The sequence below is a fragment of the Erinaceus europaeus genome, chromosome 2, assembly GCF_950295315.1.
Source record: "Erinaceus europaeus chromosome 2, mEriEur2.1, whole genome shotgun sequence".
Classification (NCBI taxonomy): domain Eukaryota; kingdom Metazoa; phylum Chordata; class Mammalia; order Eulipotyphla; family Erinaceidae; genus Erinaceus; species Erinaceus europaeus.
In genome coordinates, this window is record NC_080163.1 from 109,146,778 (window position 1) to 109,157,690 (window position 10,913).

Sequence of the window (10,913 nt, forward strand, 5' to 3'; positions counted from 1 at the left end):
AGTATAGATAGAAAAACCTAAAGAATCCAGGAGAAAGATTCTGGAAGTTATTAGGCAATATGGCAAGGTGTCAGGCCACAAAACCAGTGTACAAAAATCAGTGACATTTCATTATGTAAACACTAAGTCTGAAGAAGTGAATATCCAGACATCACTCCCATTCACTATTGCAGTAAAATCAATAAAATATCTAGAAATAAACTTGACCAAAGAAGTAAAAGACTTGTATATTGAAAACTATGAGTTACTATTCAAGGAAATAGAAAATGATACAAATAAATGGAAAGATATTCTGTGTTCATAGATTGGAAGAACTAATAGCATCAAAATGAATATTCTACCCAGAGCCATATACAAATTTAATGAAATACTCATCAAAGTCCTACCAGGTTTCTTTAAGGGAATAGAACAAAAAGTATAGTCATTTCTCTGGAACCATAAAACACCTAGAATTGCCAAAACAATCTTGAGGAAAAGAAACAGAAATGGAAGCATCACACTCACAGATCTCAAACTATATTATAAAGCTATCATAATCAAAACATCCTGGTATTGGAACAAAAAGAGATACACAGACCAGTGGAACAAAATTGAAAGCCTACACCTATGGGCATCTAATCTTTGATAAAGGGGCCAAAATAGCTAAATGGAGGAAGGAGAGTCTCTTCAATAAATAGTGCTGGGGAAACTGGATTGAAACATCCAGAAGGATGAAACTGAACCACATTATCTCACCAGAAACAAAAGTCAACTCCAGATGGGTCAAGGACCTGAATGTTAGACCAAAAACTATCAAATATTTAGAGGAAAATATTGGTGGGACACTTTCCCATCTAAAGCTCAAGGACATCTTTGATGACACAAAACCAATTACAGGGAAGACTGAATCAAAAGACAAATCAATGGGACTACATCAAGTTGAAACACTTCTGCACAGCAAAAGAAACCATCACCCAAATGAAGACACTCCTCACAGAATGGGAGATCTTTCCATGCTTATACATCAGACAAGAAGCTAATAATCAAAATATATAAAGAGCTCACCAAACTTAGGAACAAAAAAGCAAATGACCCAGTCCAAAAGAGGGCAAAGAATATGAACAGAATATACACTACAGAAGAGATCCAAAAGGCCAACAAACATCTGAAAAATTGCTGCAGGTCACTGATTGTCAGAGAAATGCAAATAAAAACAACAATGAGATACCACTTCACTCCTGTGGGAATGTCATACATCAGAAAAGGCATCAGCAACAAATGTTGGAGAGGCTGTGAGGACAAAGAAACCCTCCTACACTGCTAGTGGGAATGTAAATTGGTCCCACCCTTGTGGAGAGCAGTCTGGAGAACTCTCAGAAGGCTAGACATGGGCCTTCTATATGACCCAGTAATTCCTCTCCTAGGGATATATCCTAAGGATTCAATCACACCCATCCAAAAAGATAGGTGTACACCTATGTTCATAGCAGCACAATTCAAAATAGCCAAAATTTGGAAGCCACCCAGGTGCCCAACAACAGATGAATGGTTGAGAAAGTTATGGTATTATATACTCAGATATTAAGAATAATGAACTCACCTCTCCAACCCATTTTGGATGGAGCTAGAAGAAATTATGTTAAGTGAGATAAGTCAGAAAGACAAAGAGGATTACGGGACAATCCCACTCATAAACAGAAACTGAGAAAGAAGAACAGAAATGGAAATGCAAAGCAGAATTTGACTGAGTTTAGAGTATTGCACCAAAGAAAAAACTCTGGGGGGAAGGTGAGGATAGATTTTCAGCTTCACTGGAGGGTGGGGCTAGAGACACAGACCTTTGGTGGCAGGAATGGTGTTAATACACATTCCTATTAATTTATAGTCTTATAATTCACTATTTAATCAATATGAGAGGGAGGAAATAGGTTGAATGTCTCAAAGTTTTTGATGCATAGACCCCAGTTCTGAGTATATATTCTTTTCATCTAAGCACTTTTGGCTTCAAATTGGTAACCTGATTAAATTTTCATTGTGGGCTTAAATTGTTAATACATCTCTAATAATAACTTTTAAAAAATATTAAGCAACTATAATCTTAGGCCAGAGAGACCAGAAGCAACTATCTGCATCACTATATTACATAGAACTATACGTAAATAGCATTAAACGATATAAATAATGGTGAGGTCTTGTATGATACAGAAAATCCTAACAAAGGGACTTTCAAAGTCAACCAAATTTCCATATAACTTGGTTATAATAATAACTATCAATTGCATTCTTAAACCCTAAGACTGCAGGAACGCTCCCCATTCTCTACAAAACCAATTATTTCTCCCAGTCCTGGAACCTCTGGGGTGTGGCTCATTTCTCAGCAGACTTCTCTTGACCCATACCAATTGATACTGCATCTGCTTATCTCAGCCTAATGATGCAACCAGTAGTACCATCTCAACTTGTTTCACTTTAGACTTTGTCCATAGACAACCCACCTGTGATGTCAACCCTTCAGCTCCAGTACTCTGGTAAGACCATTCCTAGCTCATAGGACTCCTTAATTCCATTTCAGGTAGTGCACTTCCTAACAAAGCCCCAACACCCAGATATGAACCAGGGCCCAAGAGACAAAGCATATGTACACATGTATCCATAAGTTAGGGGAAAATATATACCTTAAGGCAAAAGTACACAATAGTTTTCAGTGACCCAGTAAGTGTAGCAAGTAGAAAGACCTAAAAAAGACAATAAAGTACTTAATCAAATAGTTTCTACTTAGATCTAGATATTCACCTACTTCCTATTTTACTTCCATCAATCACTCCAAGGCTAAATTTGTCCGACAAAGTAAGAACTACAAATGCTGGATAAAGGCAAGAGAACAGCATATTTTAATGATGGCTCTTTGACTTACTACCAGGCCCCCTTATCTCCTGGGGCTCTAGTCAGGGAGTCCTCGATTCCCACACAGACATGATGGGCCTAGGCCTCTAATAGATCTCTCTCTCTCCATTGACACTGGTCATCTCCATCAAGAACAGCAAATGGACCCCTATATGGACCTCTATAGGACCTTGCCCTCAATGTAGATCAACAGTGGTAGGGGCTGCCCCATTCTCAGAAGGGAGGCTGGATTTCCCTGGGCAGACGACTTCACCAATGTGCCCTGGATCACCACCTCTCCAGAGCTCTACCAGACTAGGGAAAGACAGAAACAGACTAATTGTATGGATCAACCTGCAAGGCCCATGTCCAGCAGAAAAGCAATTACAGAAGCCAGACCTTTCACCTTCTGCAACCCATAATGATCCTGGGTCCATACTTCCAGAGGGATAAAGAATAGTAAAACTTCCACTGGAGGGGTTGGGATGCGGAACTCTGGTGGTGGGAATTGTATGGAATTGTACCCCTCTTATCCAACGGACTTGTTGATCACTATTAAATCAATAAAATAAAATAAATTTCTTGGGAGTTCCATCCAATGACTAACACCTTGATTCTCACTGACCACTCTTAGTTACAAGGAAGAGAGTGTAAAATGTAGCTTTTGTGCCAAGCACACTACCATCTACCATTAAATCAGTGGTCCTCAATGGTATTGTAGAACAAAGAGAGAGAGAATAATGGCATTGGATATTGGGTAATGGCAACCTGTGATATCTGCAGTAGTATGTGTGAAATCAGAGTCTAGGCTTGGGACCCCAATATACATCACATGAAATGACCCTGTGTCATATAATGAAGTTTTGATTTTCTAAAGGTCATGCTGGTGGCATATTATAACAAAAAAGCTATATTATAAAAAATTATATTATATTACATTATAACATTATTATTATATTATTATATTATAACAAAAAAGTTCAGGCAACAGGGACCTAAGTGGGAAATTGTGTCTATATTGGTCTCCTGAGTCATTTAGCTGTGAACACAAAGGAAGGGAACTTTCATTCTTAGAACCTGTTCTTAACCTGGCCAGGTGCTTGTTCGGCTTTTTATTTTTATCTACTTTTTTTAACTAGAATATGATTAATATAATATCAAAATCCCTATTTAAAAGCATACAATTCAGTGGGTTTTTGCATATTGATTTTACTGTGCAACATCAGCACTATCTAGTTCCAGAGCATATCCCAAAAAGAAAACCTATACCCAGCATCTGTCAGGGTGGCATTTCCCTCCACCCTCTCCACATCCACAGCCAGACAGGTGAGAGTCAGATTTGCTATGAGCATGCATGACAGGGCTCTTTGGAGGACACAACCTCAAACCTTGGGGTTCTGGGATATGTGAAGACTCTTCTTGGGAAATCCAAGGAGCAGGTCACAGTGTGATTCACCTGAAACAAGAAAAGAGGGAGCTAAATGGAGGCTATAGAATCTAAATCTGGGGTGTGAGAGGTAGCGCAGCGGGTTACGCGCACATGGTGCAAAGTGCAAGGGCCAGAGTAAGGATCCCAGTTCAAGTCCCTGCTCCCCACCCCACCGCCCTGCAGGTGGTCGCTTTGCAAGTGGTGAAGCAGGTCTGCAGGTATCTGTCTTTCTTTCCCCCTCTCTGTCTTCCCCTTCTCTCTCCATTTCTCTCTGTCCTATCCAACAACAACAACAGCTATGACAACAATAACAACTACAACAAGGGCAACAAAATGGGAAAAATGGCCTCCAGGAGCAGTGGATACATATGCAGGCACCGAGCTCCAGCGATAACCCTGGAGGCAAAAAAGGAAAAAGAAAAAAAGAATCTAAACCCTCCTGCCTGGGCTGACTGTGTGGTCCCTTCTACAGTGCATGGAAAGAAACGCCCCAGCGATGGGAGTGGGACATCTCCAACAGTTCCCAAATCACCCAGGCTCTTGGGGTAACACATGATGTACAGAAGCAGCTTTGAAATTACTTTGTTGTGGCATGAGCTACTGACAAAGCTGTATTTTTTTTAAGACTCCATTGATACTGTTTCACGTGAAAAGGGGGGGACATCGGCAGAAGATCTCATAAATGTGATCTCCGTAGCCAAACATCATTTTCCCACTCACAGCTATCTCAAGAAGTATTAAATGCCCACTTCACAGGAGGACCTGAGCTGCACTGTGACAAGTTCACAAGTTCAGACACTTCAGGCTCCATCTCTAAGCCTAACATTTTGCATGATACCACATGTGCAGTGGACACCTGTGACACCAACCCCCCCACATACACAGGTAGAGTCACTCCCTTGAGTGGCCTGGTTGTCATACCACCTGCAGGGCAGTAATATTGGGGGGGGGGCTTCTCCATGCCAGTGGAGTAGCCCTCCCTCCCACCCACTCTCTATTCTTTACTCTCTCGTCACAAAGGTTACTCAAGGAGGCTCTGGGATTGGGGGGGGGGGTCTGCCTTGCCACTGTGACTAGGAATCTTTTTTTTTTTTCTTTCTTTCTAGTGGCTGACTTGCCAGAGCTCCCCGGCAGTCCTCACAGAGCCTCTGCAAGCAAAGGCAAGGCAGTGGCGGGATCCTGGCTGCAGAGTCCAGGTAAAGCAGGCTGAGGACATGGTGGCTGGAGGGTGGCATGTCAGCTGGAGGGCTGAGCATAAAGCTTTGGTGTGGGGAGAGCTTCCAAGCAGGATGGTAGATTGTGTTGTTGGCTCAATGAAGGGGGTCAGTGTGTGCATGTGTCATCGAGGTGGGCAGGGAAGGGGAGGGCTGTGTGTGGGGGCTGAGGGGAGGATATATATGTGCTGGGGTGGCTGAGAACCAGCCACACACCGGAAGAAGCCGGGCACTGACAGCTCTCAGGTAGGCGACTGCATGCAAGCCCCAGCCTTGGGAAAGGAGCTGGCAGCCAGGGGCTCTCTCCTCGGCCTCTCTTTTGTCCAGAGTGGCTGCTGCTGGCCTCCCCCCCCCCCCCACCAGGTCATGTCTTCATGCCTTTTCTTTTCAGTGCTCAGACAGGGGGGTGGAGGAGAGGAGTGAGCTGTTTTGTTTCTTTTTTAATCCTGAAGAGACATGCAGCCGCAGAAATTTCTGAACTTGGAAAGGAGGGAAAGTTTTGGTTGCCCAGATGTGGCCACTCCTCTGGCATTGCCATCTGTTGAGAAAAGGTGACTGAGGGTGGGCATTTAGGGGAGGGGCTGTTACTCAAGTGGAGGGCTTACCTTGCTAGGCAGCCCCACCAGCACCTTTGTGAGCCATTTCTCCCTCAGGCTGATGTCCCTTTTTCTTTCTTCCTTCCTTTCTTTCTTTCTTTCCTTCCTTCTCCCTTTTCTTTCTTTTTTTTTCTTCTTCTTTCTTTGCCAGCTGATTCCCAGCACATCTCTGGACTTGATTTAGATGTGGGGGGTTAGGTCCTGAGGGAACCTTCATTACATCCTCACTAAATAAAATGTACTGGTAATGAAGTGAGGAAGATCCAGCCTAAGGCGGGGGAGTCTGTGATCCATCCATGAGCTGAGCAGGTAGCTGCATGTAAATTTCGCACTGATTTTTGCAGAGATGACCTTGGTCTCCCAGACCCTGGAGGACTAGGGTCTCTGCTCTTTCACTGAATTTCCTTCTGCGGTCCACCTCCCCCAACTGAAGGTCTCTGCTCCAATCCAGTGGATACAACATTCAAAAGTCATTCAAACTCTCTAGCTCCTGCTCAGCCTCCTTGTCTTAATCCTGTCTTTGTGTGCCTCTCACTCCCCGCGTGTCTGGCTTCCCTTCATTCCCCATCCCCTTCCTCCCTCCACCCATCTCACTCTGAACATGGGCAAGTTCTGGGGGAATTTCAAGTAAGGCAGGAAGATTATTCGGGAAATGGACTATTTAAAGCAAGCTGCTTTGGATGTGAATACCCTGATCCAGGGCTTAAAACATCTGTGTTTCGCTTTTTCCCCAAGCAGCCCATAATTGCCCCAATTATAACCAATAACATTGTTCAGGGGGACTAACAAAAGATGAGCTTTGCATGGCATTCACCAGCAAGACTAAACGAGAGAGTTTTCAACAGAGAGGGAAAAGTAACGGCCTGGCTTCTTATCAAAACCTCCCAAAGAAATCGATGCTCTTTCTCACTGCCTGTGGGTGGCTGCATGCACATTTAGAAAGTGTGGCAGGGAAATAGTCTATAGGCTTCCACTGATGCTGTACTACCTTTAATAAAAAGAATTAGTGTTCCTTTGGGCTTGCTGAGTCTTCTGCAGGGGAGGATCCTACAAAAACTGGCCCCCCACCCCACCCCAACCAGCACCTACTATTAAAGGGGCAGTTTCCACTGATCCGTATGCCACTCAGTGCCACCTGGTGAGGGTGCTGCAGGGCAGCCAAAGGTTGATGCAGCTTGAGTCTGAGTGGGGTGGTAGCTTAGCTTTAGAAGCTGATGGTGAGGATGCTCAGGGATTCGGGAAATGTAGGCGATTTTGCATTGTCAATGAAGGGAGTAATTGCAAGATTAGGTTCAAACCCGTGCTCTCTGGAGCCTGTAACAGGAGCTGTCACAAAGCTCTTCCAGATTCAATCAATCATGTTATTTATCATCTATTTCCAACCCGGTTGGAAAGGGACTGGGGTGGATTCCACAGAGGTGATAATAAATAATAGCCAGCCAGAGCCTCAGTACTTTTACATTGTCGAAACAGCAGTTTTCACACCCATTATCCCAGGTAATAGACCCCTGTGAGGTAGTGTCTTTATCTTATCCTTCCAGCTGAAGAAACTGAAGCCCAGAGGTTAAATGATTTGCTCAGGGCACAGCAGAGAGAAGACTGAGTTCTGTCAGGTGTTTACAAAGTGGTGTGTGCGGGGGGGGGGGGGGGGGGGGTGAAGCACAACTTGGAGAAACACTTAGAGGACAATGTCAAGCTGATTGTAGTTAAGTCCTGGTCCAGATCACCAGTGCAGGAGCGATTCCAGGCAAGGAATAAGATTTCAGGAATTTGAATGGCCAAGAAAGGAATGGAATTTGAATGGTTTTAGAGACATGCAGCCCAGACAAAGGCACAAAAGGTGGGTGGAGGAATAAACAGTGAATCCATCTGTATACCAGGCACTGAGTGAAACTTGTCTGTTTGTGTATTTCGTGCTGATCTACATACACATACATTAACAACAGAGGTTTGGGGTGAGTATTCTACCTCCTACCAACATGGACTAAGTGCACATAGTACAAGCTCGGTCCCAGCCCCACAGTTCCCCAGAACCAAGAAGAAACCTTTAAAATCTACTTGTTCTAGATCTGGATCTGGAAGAGCTACTCATTAGATCTCTTAGGACAGAGATAACCCTTCTCTGAAAATAATTGTCCTTGCCACAAAAACCTGAACAGTTTGCTCTTGAAAGCAAACTGGACTTTTAAAAACCCTTAACCTAAATAAATGCGAGTAAGTGCTCCCACTCTCTAACATGGGGGTTTCTTTCTATCCACAAACTAGCTTTGAGATTTAGGGCACAGTGATTTTCTGGGAGACATGAGCCAGTTCCGAAGGCATCTCCCCACAGAGGCTTCAGTCACATGCAGCCTGATGTCCCTGGTCCTGTGGTTTTTCACACACTGACAGCTGCCTCCTTGTTGCAGGAATACAGCATCCCCAGCTCTGAATGTCCTGGGGATGGGCATAGAGAAGGGGATAGTTTGTCTGGGCCTTGGTGAAAATGACAGTGAGCCACCCTACCACTATGGGTCTGCCTTCCCAGCCCCCACTCAGCACCAGCCTCCCGTTCTCACACTTGCCCCACTCTCCCCCACCTCCACTTCACATCCAGCCTTCCATTCATTCAGCTAAGAAAAGTACCAGGGCTTCCTGATGGGACCTGTGCAGTGCCCTGAAAGCAGACCCATCACCCTGCTCTTCTCAGAACTCACAGGCAGTGTTGCTCCACATTAATGGACTGGATTAGAGGGGCCCAAAGGGCATGAGAGTGGGAAAACTGAAGCGTTATAAGCCAGGTGGTGGCGCATTGGGTTTAGTGTACATAGTACAAAGCACAAGGACCCACACCCCTGGATCCCCATCTGCAAAGGGGTTGTGTCACAAGCAGTGAAGCAGGTCTGCAGATGTTTATCTTTCTCTCCCTTTCTATCTTCTCCTCCTCTCTCCATTTCTTTCTGTCCTATCAGAAAAAAGAAAAGGAAATTAAAAAAATGGCTGCAGTAACAGTGGATTCATAGTGCAGGCACCAAGCCCCAGCAATAACCCTGGAGGCAAAAAAGAAAAAAGAAGGGAAGCTTTATTTGTTGAATAGTTCTCCTATTTCTCAGTTGTGCACTTTTGTGAATTTCATCATATACGTAACATAAACAGGGAAGGCCACTCCCATTCTGAAGAGGGCTGGCAAAATAGCTCACTTGAGTAAGTGTGCTTCTTTGTCATGTGTGAGACCCAGATTCAAGTCCAGCCCTCACAGCATTGGAAAAGACTAGTGCTGTAGTATTGGTTCTTGTTCTCTCTCTCTCTCTCTTTCTCTCTCTAACTTTATTTATTTATTAGATAGAGACAGTCAGAAATCAAGAAGGTGTGATAGAGAGGAAGAGAGACAGAGAGACACCTGTAACACTGCTCCACCACTCACAAAACGATCCCCCTGCAGGTGGTAACCAGGGACTTGAGTTCAGGTCCTTATGTATTAAAACTCATGTGCTCAACTAGGTGTACCACCATTTGCGGTCTCTCTCTCTCTCTCTCTCTCTCCACCTCCCCCACCACTTCTGTCTCTAGCTGGAGGGGAGGAAACTCAAAGATAACCAAAAAAGATGCAAGATGTTTGCAGATTCTTGGTGTAGGTTCATAATTCTTTGTCTGTATTTTTTTAAATCTTTTTGAAAAAAAAATGGAGTGATTTTATCGTAAATTTTAAAACTTTTAGAATCCACATGAATTTTTTGATAGTGTATGAGAACTATGGGCTGGAATTGGGAAAATGGAAGAGTGATAGCTTTCCTACTGTGTGGTAGCCCAGATAGACGGAGTTCTGGTGGTGGGAACTGTGTGGAGTTGTACTCCTCTTATCCTATGGTTTTGTCGGTTTTTCCTTTAAATAAATAAATAAGAAAACAAAAAGACAATGTAGCTGTTGCTCCTCCAGGCCTCCTCCAGCTCTGTAGTGTCAGCCTCTGTCTTATGCTGCCCCAAGCTCCAGGCTCATGAGGTCCCCCCCTTCTCTTCCTTCCCTCTGCCCTCATCCCTTCTTGCTGCCTCTGACTTGGAGATCAACTAGCTGGTTGCTCACAAACATCCCAAATATCAGCCATGTTATCCAATATCCTCCTTCTGGAAAAGGGAAAATCCCCCAAAAGAAAGGGGTTTTACAACAGAGTCCACACTGAGCTGAAGGGTATGTGGTTTCTACATATGAACTTTGACTCCTCTGTACAAATGGGCTCTGGCTCCTTTACTGCCAGAGGCCCTAGGCACACGTGGTCTGAATAGAGCCAGGACTTACTTTGCCCTCAGCCTCCTCTATGCTCATCTCTCCTTCTACAAACTAGGAGGAAGGAAAATCAAAGCTGCCCCCCTCAGTAGTAGTTTCTGAGTACAAGTGAGTACAAGTTCAGTATAAGAGATCTGTCAATCAGGAGTCAAAGAAATTGGGCCCCTGACCAGTCAATTCCCATGTTCAGCAGGGAAGCAATTACAGAAGCCAGACCTTCCACCTTCTGCATCCCACAATGACCTTGGGTCCATACTCCCAGAGAGATAAAGAATAGGAAAGCTATAAGGGGAGGGGAGGGGATACAGAGTTCTGGTAGTGGGAATTGTGTGGAGTTGTACCCCTCCTATCCTACAGTTTTGTTAATGTCTCCATTTTTAAATAGATAAATAAATAAATAAGTAAAATAAAATAAAAAATAAATTGGATCCTACTAAAGACAAGCCTGCATACTGCTAAACAAAGACAACATCTTCCATGAACTGAGGAAAAGTGATACAGTTAGGGTTGCAATCAGAGAGGGGGGAGCCCTGAGTTTGAAAAAAAGATGC